This window comes from Tribolium castaneum, chromosome 7 (genome assembly GCF_031307605.1).
Source record: "Tribolium castaneum strain GA2 chromosome 7, icTriCast1.1, whole genome shotgun sequence".
Classification (NCBI taxonomy): domain Eukaryota; kingdom Metazoa; phylum Arthropoda; class Insecta; order Coleoptera; family Tenebrionidae; genus Tribolium; species Tribolium castaneum.
In genome coordinates, this window is record NC_087400.1 from 17,946,115 (window position 1) to 17,969,042 (window position 22,928).

A 22,928-nucleotide genomic window follows, 5' to 3' on the forward strand; every position below is an offset into this window, starting at 1 on the left:
CCAATGGAGTGAATGCCTTTAGATTTGAAGAGGAAGAAAACTATTCGTCAACAAAAGAATTTCCGAAAGAGCGTTGACAGCAAGTTAACAAGTACGACTAAGAATCAAATAATGGATTTGTTGGAATAATTGCTGCGAACTGTACCCATTTTTCTTCATTTCCTTGCGAAATCCCGTACAAATGGCACCTACTTTCCGATAAAAATCGATTTGACGTTCATTTATTGCCAACACTTAAACTGCGTCTAAAAAGGCCTTTACTCGCTAAACTTATTTATCAGGGTTCTTATAACATGTTAACAGCCATCCCGATAAACTTCCAGATTCTCATTATTAAATCAAATGGACCATGACAATAAAATTTTCCCCATAAAACAAAATCATAAAAACTTTCTAGTTAGTTTTACTACGAAAATAAAAAATTATATCCGAACTTAATCAGTGTCTTACGTTCGGTAAAACTTTAATTGGAGAAACACCGAAATATTTACCAACTTTTCAAAACAAACTTATAAAGATATACAAATGTATTTATAAGTCTGGAACTTCTTCCCCTAATAGCCACTTTTAAATACGATTGAAGACTCAGGTAAAACAGACTTCCCTTTCAACTCGCGCCAATTAACAAAACTTAAATTCTTCTTACGAACCGAGATACCTAAACGTCTATTCTTTCTGCGGCAACTTTGATAAGATCGCAATTCATCATCTTGTATTACTCAAAACTGTAAGTGGAATTTACTTGAAATATGATTAAAACAAGTTTTTGCCGAGTTGAGACGAGCGATAACAAATTACTTAAAAAGAATTGTTTGACTAAGTTGCAACGATAAAACTACAGCCAGCTCACAATGCCAAAACTTTGTGCTTTTCTCTTTAATTTCTTACTATCCAGTTGCCTCCGTTTATTCAAAAAGCTATTTCGGAAAACAAATTTTGTAAATTATTTGTTACCGTTGTACGTGTAGTCTAGCCCGGCGCATCCACCATTTTTATTATACTGTGTTAATAAGCAAACTATCTCGACGAGTTGTTCTAGTCTCAAAGTTGGACTTTTAATTAGCATTTTAAAATCATTTCGGCTGAAAAGGTTTTAATTGACGAACCCTTAGAAGGAATTTGATATCGAGGCAAAGAATTGCAAATTATCCGAAAAAAGGGAGGCCAATATTGCATTTGCCTTCTATTTGGCGTTATAAATTCAATTTGCTGGCATGCAGGTAAACAATATTCATATTTTCGAATAACTCCCCAATTCGTATCCAAGTTTCTTTGATAATTTGGGAATTGTTCATAGAAGAAGCCGGGAAAATTGTTTACTCGAAATGATGTATAATCAAACAATTTGAGGAGAGCAGATATGTATGCAAATTACGGGGAAAATTCATTCAATTTTAGGTATTACCATATAAAATGAGGGCAGTTACTCATTCAAAATTGAACATTTTCTTTCAAACTAACAGGATTGCCAAACTATTCAAACTGCTTCATCATCAGAATCCTGACGATTGTCCTTAAGCTAAAACTAGCAAAGTTCTAGGATTACTTACAAGTTAATGCTAAAATTACCTTCACTCTGTGCGAGTTATGTGTGATAATTGCGCCGCAATTACCAAGTATTTGGTTTCAAGACCAAATTAGTGCAGGAAATACAATTATGTATGTACATATCAACTATGTGTACGTTACGTGTTACCTATCGCAGTACACTGAATTTTAAAATCAGCGTTCCCGTAACCTGAAACTTTTTGCTTCCAAGAATGAATTCTCAAAAGAGGAGCTTTTGGTTTTTTATTTGATATCGAATTACAAAGCAGCTTTTTGTCTCTCATATCGATCCGATACACGTGCATTTTTCAAAATAGTTGTGCCGATTAATTACGGATATTAAACCACTTTGTAATGTGACCCCAGTTACGAAATTATATTGGCTTCGTTGAATAATTCCACATTACAATGGCGGCGATGTGACACTATGTTAATAATTATTCTAGCGGTCAGAATACTAAAAAGGGTGGAAAGTTATGGTTTTCGGAAATTTGTCCGGTGTGTCAAAATCGATCACCTTTTTGTTTAATTCATATAATTTCCTTTTTTGTGCGTAAAATAACTATCTAATTTCCATTATGTAATTTCCATTATGTAGTGGAACAATTTCCCTAATCTTTGGAATATAGAAATTCATCGAAGTATTTGCGTGCATGGTGTTATTATAATTTCTATAAATAATTAATCTATTAAATGCATTACAAGGGCTTGTGTTGGGAGAAATGAGATAATATTAATCGCCTGTCTACAATATTTTTTTCTTTCTACCCCGCCGGGTCTCGAGTGCAGTTGAACAAACCGAATTACACGTGTAGACACCCCCGTTATGAATTAATATTCACCCCTATAAATTCAGGCTTTGATATGTAGCTATCCTTCCAACCTCTACATTCACCCATATACTGAATCTCCAAGCAGATAAATTCATTTCGGAACTTTTTCTTTTAAATAAATGCTAATTACAGCGAACTTTTGACATTTCAATGATTTAATATTAGGGACCTTAGAATCCAATAAACGGATATCGACGAATTTTATGCAATTAGTTTTGCTTTAAAAAGTAATTCTATTTCCATATTTCTTTTTCCACAGGTCGAAATTTTATTACGTCTTATTTTTTCAACCCCGCATTCAAAGTAATAGGCGTGAACCACGCAACTTCATTTTTAGCCAATAATAAAATTCGCGTGGTTTTTATATGCAACCGAACAATATATAAAGATCCCATTTTTGTTTTTGAAATTTGAGTGGATTTTGTTTGATGTTTTGTACACAAAATTTGTATAGATTCTTGTTTACTTACGCTACGTTAGATAAAAGGAAAAAACGCATTGTAAGCAAAATTAAAACGTCAGCAAGAAGGGCTGAGTCAACAAATCCTTTATATTGATAGCTTTTTCATGAATGTGTGTTGTCGATAAATTTGTAATACTTTACAAAACTGATAAGGAAAAATCGCTGTTTCTTGTCTAGGCCATCAGTCATTAGGAATTTTTAACTTCAAAGAACATTTAAAGAATTGACTGTTGTGTCTATTCGGGCATTCGAATATTAAAGGGACACATCTATTGTGTTGACCATCACAGGATTAGTTGTGCTTTCAAGAACTTCCTGAAAGATTCCTTAACTTTCTTTGCACAGTGGTATGTTGAAAGAGATGACTTGCAAACTTTTCAAAAGTCCATTCAGTGTCTTTTTTTAAACATTGATCATAAGGATAAAAAACGGAAAGAATACGCTCATGAGATATTAAACTTGTAAAGTATACTAAAACTGATTTCTGTATAGCCGTTTCACGGGCTATAAACTTTTTTCACAGGGGTAGTAAATAAACTAGATCCGTTATCCATGTTAAAGTCCACATTCCCCTTCCTTTTGATTGTTCTGCCAAACCACGTAACCCGTCCAACTGTCCCCAGCTATTAGGAAAAATTAGTCGTAATTATGTCGAAATTTGCGTTAGACGGAGGTGACCGTTTCGTTCTGCTCGAGTGTACACTTGTGCCCTGTTTATTGCATTATTACTGTATTCCTAAGGCATGTATCCTCACACCGTTCCCGGATCTCCGGAAGTCCCCAAGGTTTTCCCATGGCGGTGAGATTGGGGAATTTTGGGGTCGCCGTAAACTGCGAATTTCCATATCCATTTCTGCCATGATCAACTCGATCCAATAAAATTTGCCGACTTTATCTGTTTCAAAAATTATCCGTTGTTTCGCGTCGAGTGATCTATTCGTAAACTTGTACAACGTACAACATCGGAAAAGCCCCCAGGAAGTTGCGCTAACTTCGCGCAAGCGATTTTTAACAGTTTGTTCGGATATTCAACGCCCGGTTGCGTTTTGCAGGTTTTGTTGCAGATGACGCGCGGTCACAAAGGGATTTCTTTTACTCGCCATTATCAAATGTCTGTCTCTCGGGCTATTGTGATACGGGCGAAGCCGCTGACTGGCGTTCTCGCACTGCTCCCACATACTTGGGAAAATCACAAAAATAATCCATCGCAAAAATAGATACAGCCACCGGCGCACTTTTGACATTATCTCCCTACACCAGTTGCACTAATTGTTCGCTCCCGGTGCCCGGAATGCAAGACGAATTAAACGCTACGATTGTTAAACACAAAATTCCAGAAATTATTCCGCTATAGAACTTATTCAAATCTTGGTTGTTTTGCTTTCTCGCCCGGCGCATCCACCATTTTTGCACACTTATTTAAGCAAATAAATGTTGATACGCCACGTCAGTCGTTTTCGTGCCGATTTTTAGCAATAACTTATTCAAACTTTAATTAGATTGTTTTCACTCCCGGCGCATCCACCATTTTTGAACCGATGTTAGTCGCTAGTTTACGGCTAACGCAATGGGGTCAGCATTTGTGTATTGTAAAGTTTATTTAAGCTAAAAATTTCATGTTGGTGGTATGCAGTGTTGGTCATTAGTTCAAGGCTAATCCAGTGGGGTTAAAATTTTTACGGCCGTAAAATTTGGTCCTCTTGATTGTCGGGTAAAAATGAAAATATGTTTTGGGAGAGATTCGAATTGAGTTTTATAGTTGGGTTCGCAGTAATAAAAACGTGAAAAAGTATGCATGGAATTTGAATATAGAATAATGCGGAGAGTTGTTTGCATAGTTTATTGTAAATGTTGATTTTCAATTTCTTGAGTAGCTGTATTGGAAATTTAAATGTGTATGGGATGTGTGAGTGGTTTATTATTATTATATGTATTAATCTTTGTTTTCTTTTGAGCAGCGGACGTGCTGGTCCGTTGCCAAAATTCATATGAGAAGGTCTGAAGCTGAGCTGATTGTTTCGAGTAGATGGGGCGAGATGTGGATGGTTTTAGTTTATTTGAGAGAGGGACAAAGGTCATTGGAGTAGTCGGCCTTTGAATGCGCGACCCTTCCTAAGTATTCATGGATCATAACTAATGATTCGAATTGTAGTAGCATTTACAAGCACGGCCTCATTGATATGCGGAATCAATTTGAGCCGTCGATTGCACGTTTGCAATAGTATAATTTCGGCGTAGATTAAATGTATCTTGCATTATAAGATACCAAGTGGAGGTGAGAGTGCTGTATTGCCGGAGATGAATCGTGTTACGCAGGTTCAGTGTCGCGCCCGTGCGGAACTAGGTAGGGGCTCATTCATATTCAATCGCAATATCCTGCTCTGCTTGCCTTGATGTTCTGACCTAGTACTTGCCGTGCTTTATCTGAACTAACACGCTAACACATAGTCGCCTTCATCTGCCATTTGCTGCACCAAAACCGCCTCTTTATCCTCAAGCCTTAGCCACTCCAAATAAAACACACAGATCAATTATCAATCGCTAGGAATTATTTACCACAGAGAAGCTCCACAACCTCCGCAGTATCTATTTTCGATATCTGATGTACTAGGTAATGTAATTACAGACTCCCTAATAAACAATTCCATGCAATAGTTGCACGGGGAATACATTTCATCTCTTTTTTGATATACAGGATGCTTGCCTGAAACTCCCCAGGCTTGCCCCTTGTTTATTAATAGAGGACGAAATTTCATAGCTATTTATATATTAAGGACGTAAAGAAGGTTTTATGGCCTGAAGCCTTATTTCGAGAAAGGCCATAAAATGAGTTAGCCTATCATACATACACTATTTTATGCACAGATTGAGTTTTTTAAGTCAAACCTCAATATTTTGGTGGTGAAACTGTCCATCGTAAATTATGGTAACTACTAGAAACATCTTTGACGTTTAAATGATGTTTCATTATTGCTCTAGGACGTTAAAATAAAAAGACCTTTATGTTTTTAATTAAGATTCATCATTATTTTAAGCACAAAATAAATTTTTGTTTCGTATCTTTTCCTATAGAAAAATTTTTAATTTTAACAACTAAAAGTTTAATTTTTCTATGATTTATTTTTAATCAAAGCGCTGTTTCATACATCCCTAGTTATCACTATATTTTGTTAGCAGGAAATGATGTATCAGTTTATCGGGTTCATAATTTTTTGAGTGATTGTGGACAAATTCTATATTATTATTATTCCTACAGAGACAATCGCAAAGGGTTTGATTTTATGTAATTAGTGGTCCACCTTTGTTGGTGTACACAGCACAGACCTCTGGTTTCATAGCAGGTTTCGAGTCATGCATAACAGACTAGGGTTATTGTATACCCACCGATCACTACTCCATAATTAACTAATAATAAACATTTGAAAATGATGAACAACAAATAGCACAACTACGATAGTCGGATATTGGAAACAATTAATTTGGTTCGATTCCCCAACCCACCATTTGAATGTTACGAGTTTATAATATTATGTCTTTCCGGATCGGTTAGAATTTTTAATAGATTAGTAATGCACCACTAACTTATTTCACAAGAATTGAATCAAATTAAAGTGGCGTTTTTAAATCTATTTTTGACAAGTTATAATTAACTCTGGTGATTAGTAGTTGGACTATAGGGGTTATTTGTCTTTATTATTAATTAAAATTTTAAGGGCCGAATCCGTGTTTTTTCTTCGGGCTGAAGGATTGATTGTAGTACACTTGGTGGAACAATAAATGAAACTTCGTCCATTAATCTCAATTACAGTAATTGTTTGTAAACAACAAATATAAGTAGCAGATATCGTTACTAAAATACGAGCAACTTAAAATTGTGTCAACATCATTAAAGCTTTGACGCTAGTAAGATCATGGTTACTCAGTCACAGATTGTACTATCAATTAATCATCCATGCTTTGCTCTACTTTTTGCGAAATATTGCAGTTCCGGAGATAAATTGTTTATCCTTTTGCACTTTTACACCCGTAATTGGGGTTCGGAGTGCACGTTTGATGATCTGTCTATTTTAAAATAATATCATGCACTTGAGTTGACGCAAGTGATTCCTGTAAATGATAAAACACTCACGCGACCAAAATACCTCCCCTTTTAAAGTCACTTAATTTGTGAAAAGTGTTATCCACACGAAACATGAATTAATTCGAAATCGCCGAGTACAAAAAGATTTATTTTGAATGGGAGACAATGTAGGTTTTGGTTTGTGACGTATCAAAAGTCCGTGACATTTCAAATTAAATATTGTATGAACTCTATTATTCTCCTTTATTGGAAATAAGTGGATAGTTTGAATAAAAATGTAGGCATGCAAAAGAGTTTCCTTGTACTTTGTTTTTGCCATTTCATTATATTTAGGTTGATGGGGGATTTTTGCAGGTCGATATCTGGCTTCTGGCCTTGGTCTCGGTTCACGCTATATTAACAATTTTATCGTTTAATAGTTTTAAATAGGATAATAGTAGTGTTGTTTCTGAAGGTGCGTTGCTTTTCAGGTTGAAATCAGCCCTCGTTAAAGTGTTTACTGTATTTAAACATAAGGGACATAAATATTTATGATAATTGCGATGTGACACGCCACCGTTAATTTAGTAATTGTAGTTAAATGAGTAATTACGTTGGAAAACTGTGCTAATTAAGTGTGTGTTTATGTATGATTTCCGTTTCAGGCCACACGGTATGTTATTAAGACGAAATTTAATTACTCGCTATTAAAAAAGTGGCAATTAAGTTATTAGCGTCCCGAGAATGTGGCAATGTACTTTGAGAGATGTAATAAATTTTCTGATTTTAATTATTATTATGTTAATTAATAAACGACTTTGATAAGAAATTGTGTTTGCTTTAATTATAACAACCGTAAATTAGCTGCGTATTGTTGACGTATTAATTAGATGAGCTGAAAAGAGCAAAAAGTGAACTCTTTCCCTCTCGCGGTTCAAAAGGGCAAGTCTCCATAAATTTGCTGAGCTAAGGCTGTTGCCCTATAATTTGCATTTGAAAAAAACTCAAACAAACCAAATGGAAGTTGGAATTTTGTATTTGCTTGAAGACTTTCCGAGTTTGATTAAACAGCAAAATATAGAAAAAATTAATCATTTTAACTGACTTACAATTAAAAGGGCTTTCATATTAACGAAGTTCGTCGAGTTATTTAGGAAGTTAGACGGAGTACTAAATGGTCGTAGGGCGTCTCTAAGTCAGGCTTTGACGTATGACGAATAAAATAAGATTTTTAAAAGAGTCGTTTTGCATTTTTTAGCAGAGTGGGTCTCCACGACCGGCTTAATAAATGGGAAAATGCAAAGCGCAAAAAGTTTAGAAGACTTTTATTTATGACAAATTATAAACATGCATATTATGAGAAGAGATGCGTTCCTTCGGGAGCCGTAATTTTAAATATATCTTGGGTGAAATGATCGCGCCATCGGACAATTCTCTCCCTTTGTCTTTCGGGGAGCTAAAAAGAACATGGCACCAAATGTTCACGAATAAATCATGCCTATACCGTGAAGCAGCGACTAAGTGTTCGACTAGCTCAACCCCAGGCCAGCAGATACATATCTCGATCTACTAATTACTTTTTCCAAGCTGCTGTTGGATTAATTAAAATGTAGTGGTGCCGAGTTAAGGGACATGCTAGATTCTAGACAAGGCCCAGAGATTAATGCATCGAATTTATCATTACATTGCCGCCGCCTCCAACCCCTCACTTCGCCCAACCTGATAAAACTTATTGGCGCTGATTTATCAAACTCCTTTTCATGAATCATTTTAATCGCTGATAAATATTTCACTTACAATTTGGGGTCTTTACGTACTTAAAAATTTTTGCCGCACTATTTTCTTATTTCTCTCAGTTTTATGCTCTGCTTCATCAGATTCTATCAAAACATACCGGGCGTATAAGTCAACTAAAGTTTGAAGTTATATTTCACCTTTACGTTCATCTCTTTTTCTCTCAAAACAAAAAGTACGTTTACAATTTGGGGCCTTTACGTACTTTTACATTTTTGGCGCATTATTTTCTTATTTCTCTCAGTTTTATGCTCTGCTTTACTTTACTAATTTTACTAATCTCTCATTTTTGTTTACGTGTTGTTTCACTTACCTTTTCTACACTTTTTTTCATAGAAAAATTCTTATACCTGATCCGGGGTTCGAACCCCCGACCTCCACCGTCGTAAGTGGCGCTTATACCACAGGGCCACGAGGCCCTAGGTACTGACCGTCTTTTGCAGATATTTTAACACACACTTTTTAAATAAATCAACATTACTAACTATATAATTGCAATAATTCTCCTAAAATGCAAATACATTTAGTTCAAAAGTCGGTGAATTAGCTCGAGAAAGCATTTTGTTCCACTTTTTTCAACTTAATTCTCTAATTTTTCATCAGATTCTATCAAAACATACCGGGCGTATAAGACAACTAAAGTTTGAAGTTATATTTCACCTTTACGTTCATCTCTTTTTCTCTTAAAACAAAAAGTACGTTTACAATTTTGGGCCTTTACGTACTTTTACATTTTTGCCGCATTATTTTTTTATTTCTCTCAGTTTTATGCTCTGCTTTACGTTTATTCGTCTATGTGTTTTCTCAATCTCTTATTTTTGTTTACGTGTTGTTTCACTTACCTTTTCTACACTTTTTTTCATAGAAAAATTCTTACACCTGATCCGGGGTTCGAACCCCCGACCTCCACCGTCGTAAGTGGCGCTTATACCACTGGGCCACGAGGCCCTAGGTACTGAACGTCTTTTGCAGATATTTTAACACAAACTTTTTAAATAAATCAACATTCTAACTATATAATTGCAATAATTCTCCTAAAATGCAAATACATTTAGTTCAAAAGTCGGCGAATTAGCTCGAGAAAGCATTTTGTTCAACTTTTTTCAATTTAATTCTCTAATTTTTCATCAGATTCTCTCAAAACATACCGGGCGTATAAGTCAACTAAAGTTTGAAGTTATATTTCATCTTTACGTTCATCTCTTTTTCTCTCAAAACAAAAAGTACGTTTACAATTTGGGGCCTTTACGTACTTTTACATTTTTGCCGCATAATTTTTTTATTTCTCTCAGTTTTATGCTCTGCTTTACGTTTATTCGTCTATGTGTTTTCTCAATCTCTTATTTTTGTTTACGTGTTGTTTCACTTACCTTTTCTACACTTTTTTTCATAGAAAAATTCTTACACCTGATCCGGGGTTCGAACCCCCGACCTCCACCGTCGTAAGTGGCGCTTATACCACTGGGCCACGAGGCCCTAGGTACTGACCGTCTTTTGCAGATATTTTAACACAAACTTTTTAAATAAATCAACATTCTAACTATATAATTGCAATAATTCTCCTAAAATGCAAATACATTTAGTTCAAAAGTCGGCGAATTAGCTCGAGAAAGCATTTTGTTCCACTTTTTTCAATTTAATTCTCTAATTTTTCATCAGATTCTTTCAAAACATACCGGGCGTATAAGTCAACTAAAGTTTGAAGTTATATTTCATCTTTACGTTCATCTCTTTTTCTCTCAAAACAAAAAGTACGTTTACAATTTGGGGCCTTTACGTACTTTTACATTTTTGCCGCATTATTTTCTTATTTCTCTTAGTTTTATGCTCTGCTTTACGTTTATTCGTCTATGTGTTTTCTCAATCTCTTATTTTTGTTTACGTGTTGTTTCACTTACCTTTTCTACACTTTTTTTCATAGAAAAATTCTTACACCTGATCCGGGGTTCGAACCCCCAACCTCCACCGTCGTAAGTGGCGCTTATACCACTGGGCCACGAGGCCCTAGGTACTGACCGTCTTTTGCAGATATTTTAACACAAACTTTTTAAATAAATCAACATTACTAACTATATAATTGCAATAATTCTCCTAAAATACAGATATATTTAGTTCAAAAGTCGGCGAATTAGCTCGAGAAAGCACTTTGTTTCACTTTTTTCAATTTAATTCTCTAATTTTTCATCAGATTCTATCAAAACATACCGGGCGTATAAGACAACTAAAGTTTGAAGTTATATTTCACCTTTATGTTCATCTCTTTTTCTCTCAAAACAAAAAGTACGTTTACAATTTGGGGCCTTTACGTACTTTTACATTTTTGCCGCATTATTTTCTTATTTCTCTTAGTTTTATGCTCTGCTTTACGTTTATTCGTCTATGTGTTTTCTCAATCTCTTATTTTTGTTTACGTGTTGTTTCACTTACCTTTTCTACACTTTTTTTCATAGAAAAATTCTTACACCTGATCCGGGGTTCGAACCCCCAACCTCCACCGTCGTAAGTGGCGCTTATACCACTGGGCCACGAGGCCCTAGGTACTGACCGTCTTTTGCAGATATTTTAACACAAACTTTTTAAATAAATCAACATTCTAACTATATAATTGCAATAATTCTCCTAAAATGCAAATACATTTAGTTCAAAAGTCGGCGAATTAGCTCGAGAAAGCATTTTGTTCCACTTTTTTCAATTTAATTCTCTAATTTTTCATCAGATTCTTTCAAAACATACCGGGCGTATAAGTCAACTAAAGTTTGAAGTTATATTTCATCTTTACGTTCATCTCTTTTTCTCTCAAAACAAAAAGTACGTTTACAATTTGGGGCCTTTACGTACTTTTACATTTTTGCCGCATTATTTTCTTATTTCTCTTAGTTTTATGCTCTGCTTTACGTTTATTCGTCTATGTGTTTTCTCAATCTCTTATTTTTGTTTACGTGTTGTTTCACTTACCTTTTCTACACTTTTTTTCATAGAAAAATTCTTACACCTGATCCGGGGTTCGAACCCCCAACCTCCACCGTCGTAAGTGGCGCTTATACCACTAGGCCACGAGGCCCTAGGTACTGACCGTCTTTTGCAGATATTTTAACACAAACTTTTTAAATAAATCAACATTACAAACTAAATAATTGCAATAATTCTTCTAAAATGCAAATACATTTAGTTCAAAAGTCGGCGAATTAGCTCGAGAAAGCATTTTGTTCCGCTTTTTTCAATTTAATTCTCTAATTTTTCATCAGATTCTCTCAAAACATACCGGGCGTATAAGTCAACTAAAGTTTGAAGTTATATTTCAGCTTTACGTTCATCTCTTTTTCTCTCAAAACAAAAAGTACGTTTACAATTTGGGGTCTTTACGTACTTAAAAATAAAAACCAACGGCACATTGAAGCATCTTTCTTCTATTTAATTTTGTTTGCATATTTTCCGCACGACGAGTGATAGAAAAATAATCTAATCGATGAATGAGTGTGTTTAATTTTTATCGGGGGAGAGTTGTGGACGTGCCCTCGTAACGCACGTGTAGTAAGTTCGTTATAAGTTGTCACGTATTGGTACTGTTAACTTGTTCACGGCTTTCGCTGTAATGCTTTTGAAGGCACCACTTATTACGGCGTACTTCTCTAAGACCTGCTAAATGCTATCACGTGCCTCATTAGCTCCCCTATTTGCAAATCATTCATATTTACGTGTACATGCATCGCTTTAAACGTAAACTGAGATAATTCCCTGACAAAGCGCTGCATAATTACATACTTAATATTAATTCGTTTACACTTCCCCAATTTATAACGAAACCATAACCGTGAAAAACTCAATTTTGATAAGCTCCGCTAAAAAACACTTTATACGCTCACGGAACATGCTTAAAATCTTAAGGAATTCGGTAAACAAGCCAAGCGCAAACTCAATAAACAGTTTCCTTAAATTAATAGCGAAATAAATCAATTACACGTTTTTCAAAGCTTAATCGTTATTTATTCTGTTTATTTGCTGTCTCAAGCAATAAATCCACAACCAAATGAAATTCCATCTTGTTCTATCGCGAGATCGATGACGCTTTTATTTGACTTGGATCACCTACCCGGCGCATCCACCATTTCTGCTCATTACTCTAGGTTGGATTTGCGAAAGGGTGCTGGGCGTTAAATTGTTTCTGTTGTTCGGAAATGCGAAAATATGAAAGTTAAAGTACAAGTTGTAAGTTTGGTATAAGTCGAGGATTTTTGAGTTGGAAACTTTAAATAAAACGATTTTGTATAATAGGATTTAGAAATATCGATACAAGGAGACGGGAAAGTTAAATAAGTTGCATGTGCGAAAAAATGATAGCGAAACAAAGCTTGAAAATTATGAGGGGATTTTAAAATACTTTGCATCTTATTTTCTCGAGGGAACGTGTTACAATGCTAGATGAATTTATAGTCGTTTATGTAAAGTTGTCCTGTTGGTTGCATAAGTTATAATAAAAGTTTGTGCTAGTTGACGGTAATTAGTTGGGTGTTTTATTTTCGCAAGAAAAATGTGCGGGTGTGCTTTATTCGAGTCGTTATTATACATAGAGTTTCGTTGTAGAGTTTTGCGGAGTAACTTCATATGGAACATCAGAACGAATGTAATTTAAATTTTTCAAATTGAATTTGGAAAGTTGGAATGTAATCTTTGCGAGGGAATTTTGGGAAGCAGAAGTCGTTATAAGTTGTTTTCATTAAAGTTGTAGGGTCGATGTTTACTGGCCGAATCATTGTTTCAATTTGGGGCTGTCAGTTGAAGGAGACGTTTAAGCTGCGTCTGAGAGAGCACTTAGTGTACGCATTAATTGCCGCCGTCTTCGGAGGCGGCAGGATCATCTTATTATAATGAAATGTTTAATCGGGGAAGTTAACCGATATCGACTTGCGAGGCAGTATGCTAATGTATACTTGCGTCTAAACAAGGTTACATTATCAGCCATTACGGCAAAGAAATGCTTCGAATGGCAACGTGTGTTCATTAAGTCGTGAATGTTTTATAATAAAAGAACTTTCCGATGGGTTTTCTGGCGATTTACCGAATACCAAGTAACAACTCTAGCGTGTCAAAAAATAAAACCTCTTTTTGAGAGTTGGGGAATTTTTACGCTTAAACGAATAATGAAACAGAAAGTTGAGATAAAAGTGGTAAAAGCGAATTTGTCATGACGATAAATTTAATTTTGTTAAAGTAACGTTGCACACTTTTATGAATCCCTAATTCGTTGTACAATTACAGGCGCCAATTTATGCACATCAATTTGGTATGGTAATGTTGAAACATGACACTAATTGAGTTTAAATATATTGCATAATTTTTCCTTATCGAGGGAGCGACCGTTATGTTGGGGGTGATAGCGCGGGGTGTCTGCAGCACAATTCATATCTAATTAGAGAGCAAAAAGCGTCGAAAGCACGAAACCAATCAAGGATATGGTCCAGAAATTCACACGGGACAGATAAAAGTCACTTATTAAGATAAATAAAACCTATTCGTAATTTTAATGCCGTTTATTGAGAAATACGCCCCGCCTAAAGCGACTTTATTTTCAAAAACGTTTCAAAATATATTAAGCCTGGAAATTTTCGCAACTTGTTACGATTTATAGCACCGCTGTACGACGTGTACCAAGTAATCTGATGCCAGTATTATGTATGAAGCTTAGCTGTATTAACAAAGCCGTTGTATTTGAGCGGTTACTGTATTTCCATAACGCCAGTACTGTTCCCGTTTTGTAATATGATTAAACTTTGTCCATTCGAAACGAATGTACTCCTATTAACAACAAATTTCGTGACTAATGCGATACAAATTAATTTTCCTTGAAACCTTCTATCGCCGTTTTAAGGTTTCAAACATCACAATCAAATACCGATTTATTCCACCGATCGCAATTTCACACAAACATCATTTTTAATTCTGTTTAACCCTGACCATTCAACGATAAAGAAACAAATTTTATTTCATGCTCCGCTTACAAAATATTTTTTAATTGGACATTTATTGATATTGACACTATTGATTTTTTCCTTATTAATAGTTTTGTTTTTAATGCAGAGCGTTCCGAATCGTAATTTAATATTTTCCTTGTTTGTCAATTTTAAAGTGACTGGTTTTGTGGAAATTGAACGTGTCTTCGTAAGCTGAACTTTTATTGGTAACCTGAGAGTTTTTCTGACGCAAAGAAATTTTCCCGACAAACAAATGATTCCAGGATTTTTTCCTCGGAAATATTTGGTTTGCATTCTCTAGGATTATGCATTTAGTATTCAAACAAGTACATTTCCGACTGATTTGCTGATGAGGTCAATCGAGGCTGGAAACCTCATGAATTAAATGGACAGCGTATCACATAATCGGGTTCGGATTATGCTGCTGGCGGCTACAAACAGAGGCGGTTTTTCGGTGCACTAATCACCCTCTGACTTAAAATAAGAGCGCGATATTAAATATTTATAAAAGTAATACACTACTGAGGCTTTTATTTATAAAATTTCAAATTTGAAATGACATGTTAAGCGTTAGGTAAATTAAGTCTGCCATGTCCAATTAGTGTCTTAGTCCATTATCCACGGAGATAAATGGAAGTACAAACATAAATCAAATTTTTAAACGTACTTAACAACCATGACTCACGGAATTTCTGGATTTATAACTTAATTTGGAATTCTTTCAGTTCAATCAATGAAATGTAACCTATATTAAAAATCTATTACGTCTCAATAAAGGATATGGTAACGTGAGTAATCGAATATTTATTGATTTATTTGTGTGTTGATAATGTAAATAATTCCAATTGATGGGGAATTTAATTTAAACGAGCCGTTTTTATTTATATTAATGATTCAGCCTTCTCTCCCATAAGTGCAATTGAATGGTTTATAACAACAATTGCTAGCAATTTATTGCATTTGCTTTGGCTGAAGAGAACGATAATTATGCGAAATTGAAATGATTATCAAATGTTTATGATGGACGTCTGGAAGTGTACGTCTAAGCGAATCCATGGTTCTTTGTTGATTCCACATTCAGATATGGAATTGAGGAAGTTTTGATTAAAATGCCCTAGATAAGCAGTATATTCGCTCGTATCCCAGAAGCGTGTGAAATGGTTCACATTACAAAAGGCTGTTCCAATTATAAGACATTAATTAGTAACGATTATTACGTATTAGTGCATTAGAATTGTGCTGTACGGTTTAACTGTGTTGCTATGCAGTCTAATACTACTTGAATGAACTTTATTAATGCAGAATAGTCTAATGTTGTTGTAGCATACTATTCGTAAATCAGAGGAGTTTGTAATTACAACAAATCGTTGGCAGTATCTGCACAAAACAATCAAAAATTTATTGTGATTGTTATCATTATTTTGCGCTTCGAGTTAATGACCGCTTTGAATAATAGTTCAGACACTAATTAATAATCAAATAACTTTCGGGAAAAACGGTATTGACCGGTTATTCCCGACCAATTGTCTTCCCCACAAAAGAAGCAATCAAGCAAAATTGGACGCCTTCTTAATAGTAATTAATACACGTCCCTTCCCTTTTGATTTCTTTGTCTAGTTGACCCGTTTCATCGTTCAGTTAGCACTCTTAAGAAAAATGCAAGGGTGCGAAGGCGTAGCAATTTTAGGCAGCTCAACGATTTTGAACTCGGCCGAGTTGTGGGGCTTGAAGAGGATGGTTTTTCGTTCCGGCAAATCGCTTAAAGATTGAATTGTAGAATACAAAGTATTGTAAGATAGTCTCACGAGGGTCCTCATCAATGTGGGCGTGCTTTTCAAACATCTCGATTCGAACGGAAGGTGACCGACGAAATCATTACATTTTTACATCATAAGACAATCTTATATTGGGGCGTTCATCCGAAGCCGCTCCACGATATAATATCTCAAAAGAGTTCGTGCGAGCTAGTTAGTAGATAGAGATAGCCGGTTCAAAAACCACCTCCACCTCCCTCTACTGCGCATGTGTGAAAATTGTGTCAGTCAGCCGCAGACGCAAGCGCGTAATCGCAGCTCGCTGGCCTGCGACCAGCTGGTCAGCCGGCCTGCGGCCGACTGACGCCATTTGTGATGATGCAAATATATTTATGTAGTATAATAATAATAATAATAATAATAATCGTCGCCATCTTGGAAGTTTGAAAGTCGGCGGCGGTCATTTTTGTTTAATGGTAAATTGGCGCCAAATTTAAATTATTTCAAAATTAATATTTGAAATTAGTCGGCCATGTTTGTTTGTTAAAAAAAATGGCGCCAAAATTTTAATTTATTTAAAAATTAATATTGGGTGTAATGTTGGTAGCGCCGATGTCGTCACAAATTCCGCCTAAATTCTCACGTTAGATGGCGCCACGGTCTGCAAACTTTTCGCTAGATGGCGCTGCCGTCAGCGCAGCCGTCAATCAAAGATGGCGCTGGCCTCCATTTTTTTTTTTTAAACACACCCCCCGCCCGTTTGCGAATATGCAACCAAGAAAACAAGTAGTAGTAGTAGTAGTAGCTTTTTGGGGTTGTGAAATTTTTGGTTTTTGGGGTTGTGAAATTTTGAATATATGATTTTTGAAATGTGCAATTGTGAATACATGAAGTATATATACAATACATGCTGTATTGAGTTAAGCAAAATATTAGAAAATCATCGCGCTTGTCACTAATAACTAATAAAGGAAAGTCATTATTTTATCGATAAGGAAAAAAAACCTAGTATATGTAGTTTTTTATTTTTGTAATGTTGTTTGCCTAACTTGTCTGTTGCGCACCAAGTTTATTTTGTTATTTGTTTAAAATATAATGCAAAAAAAGTTGTTGTTGTTGTTGTTCCTTCCATGGGGAGTCGAACCTCAGGTAGGTAGAGTGGATAGTGCTGTCTATTTTGGAAACCTGAAAAAAATCATAAATTAGTTTTTTAAATAGAGGTGAACATGACACTTACCAAAAAATTTTACATTAATCTTCGTGAACAATACGTTCGAAATTAAAAATGTGGGCATCATGTTCCTGATTTCCATTAGCTTGCTTACGTCCCATATAAATCAAATAAGATCCGAGTCCTTCCATTAGTGTCGTAATTATGGTATCATTCATAACTGCTGTTAGTCGTTTAGGTAAAAAAACTTTACCGACGTTGTCCAGATATGCTACCATCATAACCCCATGTTGTGTGTTTGCCTTGGTTAAATTGATGATTTTATATTTCTTGTTCACTTCCAAATCGTTGGCACTGACATATGTATCAGTATATTCACAGGCAGCAATTTTATTCAGATTTAATAGTTGATCAGCCATTACAGAATCCTTTGAAATTTAAATGCAAAAATACACAGCGGAGCACATACAACTTCTCACAAAGATAGTTTTAATAAAACTGGTGAAATGTGTAAAAAACGGAACTTTTATAATCAATTTTTGCGGTTAACAGATAACACGCTTTCCTAAAAAATAAAAATGAAATAAAATATGATTTAATACTAATTTTGTGGTTTACCTTATCGTAGGAATTTTGTGACGCACTTTTTGTTTGATAAAAATTTGATAAAAATTTTCCTAAAAAATTAAACACATTTTTAGCAATCAAATGTGGTAAACAAATTTAAAAAATTAAAGAATTTACCAAAAAAAGATTATTTATGTTGGTTTTAGAGAAGAATTCAGTAGTCTGAATCGGAAGAATTTGTGGATGAAGAACTTGTGCCGAAGTCAATATTTTCGATAAACTTACGATGCGTCTTTTTGGCACAACTTTTGTAGGTCTGAAGCTGAAATTAGATGTTTAAATTAGATGTTTAGAAAGAACGTTTTATTAAGTTGTAATATAAACTTACTGTAAACAAACACTGATGAATACACCAACTACACCAACTATCTTCTTCACGAGTATAATCTGTTAAATTTTCAACCAGGACTGCATTGTGTGTAATAATCTTTTTAAAAGATAATTTTTTCAATTGAATTAAGATGGGTTCTCGCGGACAATTAATGTTAAATATAGATAAAGTTTTAGGTCCCGCTTGTATGACACTCTTAGTAAACTCATCATATTCAAAGTAATTATTTTCATTAAAAAAGTACAGCTTTCCGTTTAAATATCTAAATGTCCTTGTTATTTTATTAGGAACACCTTCAAATAATTCGTTTGTTAAACCAGGAACATTATATCCAGAGATGCAACTAGATAATGTAATATATGTATTATCTCTGAGAAAAAGATAAATACCACCTGAGTAAGTTGTTATCGCTGCCGAAATTGGACTTGATATTTTAAATTCTTCGCTTATAGATTTCGGATAATTAGTTTTAAATCTAAAAGTAGATAATGAAAAAAATATAAACTTCAGCTTTTACAATAATTACTATATCATCTGTTGAGGGTTTATGATAAATTGTTGTAAATTCTTCAAAATCTTTTGGTAAAAAATGTTAACCGCCCAGTAATTAATTAAGGTTTTGGATATGAATTTTTACCTATTTCAATTAAACAAATCCACTTTTTTTATAAAAGATGTATAAATGTGTTTTAACTATTAGAAATGTATATATTGTTTGTAAACTATTGGATATAAATTTTTTGGGGAAAATGATTGTAACGATAAATTAATAATCAAATACAACTGGATATTTATAAAATTTTTGATTCATAAATTTACAAGAAAAAAACGTTAGACAGGAAATAAGATCACAAAAATAATCAGAATGAATATTATTTTTTATTATACATAAAACAAACTACATACTTAAACTAAAAAAGTCATACACCTAAATAAATTTTTAATTGCAGTTTTTAAGCCAAACCTAACGCTATGAACATCATAAAAAACGCTATGAACATCATAAAACGATCCAACATGTATGAGGTTTAATGTACCCATACCCAAATGTCAATTATACCCCGCTCCTCATCGGTGTCTATCGCGGCGGTCAAGCGCCCCACGGTAAAAATATCAAAATAACCTCCAAGGGATGGGGGCGGTTCCAGTCGCAGATAGATGTTAATAAGGGAAACCCACTCGAAGGTGCCCGCGGGAATTTGGGTGAGGAGGTGGTCCACCTCCTCTTCGGTTAACCCAGCGTGGTTAACAACCAAATCTGGGTTATAGTCCCCATAGTAACCTGCGGGATGTTCTGTAACAAAAGAAAGAGAAATTTAATAAATAGATTACATTAATTTATTAAGACTGATGATGAAGTGTTGTAATTAAATTTCAAACAATTGATTCGGAAAAAATTTAAAATAAAATAATGTAAAAATTATTTCTACTTACTAGACATGATGGTTGTGTTGACTGTTGATATTTCAATAAAAATTATTTCACACACTAAAAGTTGATCCCTTTATACTTTTTGTAATCTTAACTAGAGTGGAGAGGGCAGGTTAATGAAGTAGGAGAAGGAAACGAGATTAAAACTTTAAACGTTTATTTCGGTAAATTCTGAATTACATAATTATAAATAAACCGTACATTATTAAGACTACAGATACATATTTTAGTTTTTAAGTAATGATGCATACATAACGGAAGTTGTGGTTGCAATTTTGGACAAGAGTTTGCTTCCTCCAAATTGATGATCCTAGGGTAAAAGTCCTTTGAATCGAAAAATTGTCTTAAAAAATCCTCTTTAACGCTTCCTTTTACGTAAATAATATCGATAACATCATCGATAATATTTTCTTCTAGTATGTTATAAATATTTTCATAGTCGATATTTCCACTGTTGTAACGTAATAGATGATGATTTAATTCTAAATATTTCACTTGTTTTTTTACATCTGCACTTAGTTGACGAAACGGCACCGGTGATTTAAACAAATAGTGACCAGTTCGATGTCCATCAAATATTGTTAATTCTTTAACGATGAATTCAGGTATATAAAATCCTTGAACATCAATCACTACTACCTTCATGTTGAACACTTAAATCTAGACTGAAAAATTTGTTCACGATGAGCAGAATTTAAGATCTCCTTTAAAATATTTTTCATTTGATTAATTCTAAACTTAAACCTTTCTCTGTCTGCAGCGCATTGTATCCAATAGTTTCCTTTTCTAGCATCTTGATAAGCATATGACCAAACTATTAGATTATGTACTTCCGGAGCACTATCACTTATAGTAACACTTTTTTTCATCCTTATATCAGTTGTCTAATTATTCCTGTTAACGGATAGTACTGCATTATTCTATCATGAATGATAATACAATAAGCTCTTGTATCGGCTGGGAAATTATTATCGCTTTCAAATTCTAAGCTGATATCAATGGTGGAACTTCGAATTGCTTCGTTTTGCTTGGAACAGTCTAATACAAATATCGGTCTTTTTGTATAATCTGTATAGCTTAATATAGGTTCAGCACGATCTTTTCCATTAAATTCCTTATAAAAATCAACGTAAGCTTGATATGCTTCTAAATATTTATTTTTAGCAAATTGTAGTTTCCATGTTTCATATGGATAAACATTTGAATTCAACCATAAACGTACGCTTCTTACATCACAATGATCAAATAGAGTAACATCAGACTTTGGATTATTTTTTCGGTTTGTTTGAAAGCAAACGATAATAAATCTTGGTCTTTCTAATTGAGTAGATGTTTTAACTCTCCAGATGTCGTTATTAGTTTGTCGAACTGATGGAAGTTCATGAATTTCCCATTTTCTGAACGGTAACGATATAACACGATCTTTGTTGATCCCTTCTAATATAGTTAATTTAATTTCATCATTTGGGTAAACATGTTTTGCTTTTAATTCAATATTGTTAATCTTAAGTGTCGCTTTTCTCGTTCCGGTAGAAATGAAACAATTAGCATCGTTACGACTTCGTATTAATCGAAGTTTTTGATGACCGCTAACTATCCGATGATAATCAAATGGTAAATTTAACAGATAAGATAAAGGGATTCTAAATGAAAACGTATTATCAGTTTCATTAAATGTCTTCAGTTGTTGACTTTCTTGATCATTCCATCCAGCGAGAGTTAATGCTCTTACTTCATCTTTGCCATAACATAGAAAAGTTTTGATTGTAGATACTGTTCCGACTTCACGTACACTATCTAACTCAACATTATTCAATTCATAGCTTACATTCTCAAATAAATATGCTGCTGCATTATTAGTCAAGGTTACATTTCCACCGCCAGTTTCCGGTACCGGATCTGGTATGAACTCACCGTCCACTTGTATAAATGATTCAAAGAGAGAAATCCAAATATCTCTCTGATTAATTATAATTTCGATTTCATCATTGTTATCGAAAGATCTTACTTGCGGACTATATGTATGTTCTTCCTCTTTACTTATGCTGTCGTCTATTTCCGGTGAACTGTAAACCTGAAGTTTGCTGGCGGACATTATATCCTAACGATTTAAGAATCTGCACGCTCTGATGTGATAATGTCGACTGATGACAAGATACTGACTGATAATTTGATGGATTGTATGATTTTTTATATTGATTTTGAAACACTAAACCCATGTTTATGCTTCTTTTTTCAGAGCAAGACGAATATTGATTGTTTGACCGTTAAAATCTATAGGACAATGGTCTTGATCAACAATATCAATAGTTAGGTTAGGTATATTGGATCTATTAATGATAGGTAAATAAATAGGATTTAATGGTTCCACAAAAATCTGTTCGGCTGGACTAACACTTAAAGCAGTTTCATAAAGAGTATGAGATTCTTTGTTTTTGTAGAAAGAACCTCTTACAATATTACACTCGATACGTATTGTATTAACCTTAATTATGTTAACAGGTAAATCACTTTCATGTAATTGTCTTGCTTTAAGTTTCCTTTTAGAAAAACCTAACAATTTACCAATACTATCTTCGTGAGCGAAATTAATGTCGTAAATACTAAATATCTCACACTTTAATGTGTTTTCGTTAGCCTTCAATGAAAATGTATTCTGTTTTTGAGCATCAGTTGCAGATCGTCCACTAAGAATAATTTGTATATATTTTTCTATAGCAGCTATTTCATAAGCACCTTTCGGAAATGTTATCACTTTTTCTTCAGTAGTGTTCGGAGCAAAATAATAAAATTTATTTGTACCCTCTTCTATATTTGGTATATTATTGTTAGTATAAAAACCGATTAAAGCTATAGAATAATTCGAATTTTCTTCAAGGTCAATGGGTGGCTCATAGTGTTCAGACAGCGTACTTTCAACACCTGTTAGGGAGAATGTCTTATACAT

The 22,928-nt window shown here is 34.2% G+C and overlaps 1 protein-coding gene and 1 long non-coding RNA gene across 5 annotated transcripts in view; one reads left to right on the forward strand and one right to left on the reverse strand.

Annotated features, from left to right (window-relative positions):
• Positions 1-22,928, forward strand: part of LOC107398920 (uncharacterized) — a 302,351-nt gene that overhangs the window by 33,326 nt on the left and 246,097 nt on the right. The window lies entirely within an intron of this gene.
• Positions 17,428-19,999, reverse strand: LOC135266692 (uncharacterized). 3 transcript variants are annotated; one of them, XR_010334835.1, is made up of 5 exons: positions 19,985-19,999; positions 18,548-19,844; positions 18,211-18,481; positions 17,659-18,157; positions 17,428-17,606 (listed from the first exon to the last, which is right to left on the reverse strand). It is a non-coding gene; the product is annotated as an uncharacterized LOC135266692 (long non-coding RNA). The 3 variants fall into 3 exon arrangements; XR_010334834.1 differs by having other exon boundaries at positions 18,211-18,269; positions 18,337-19,844; XR_010334833.1 differs by having other exon boundaries at positions 18,211-19,844.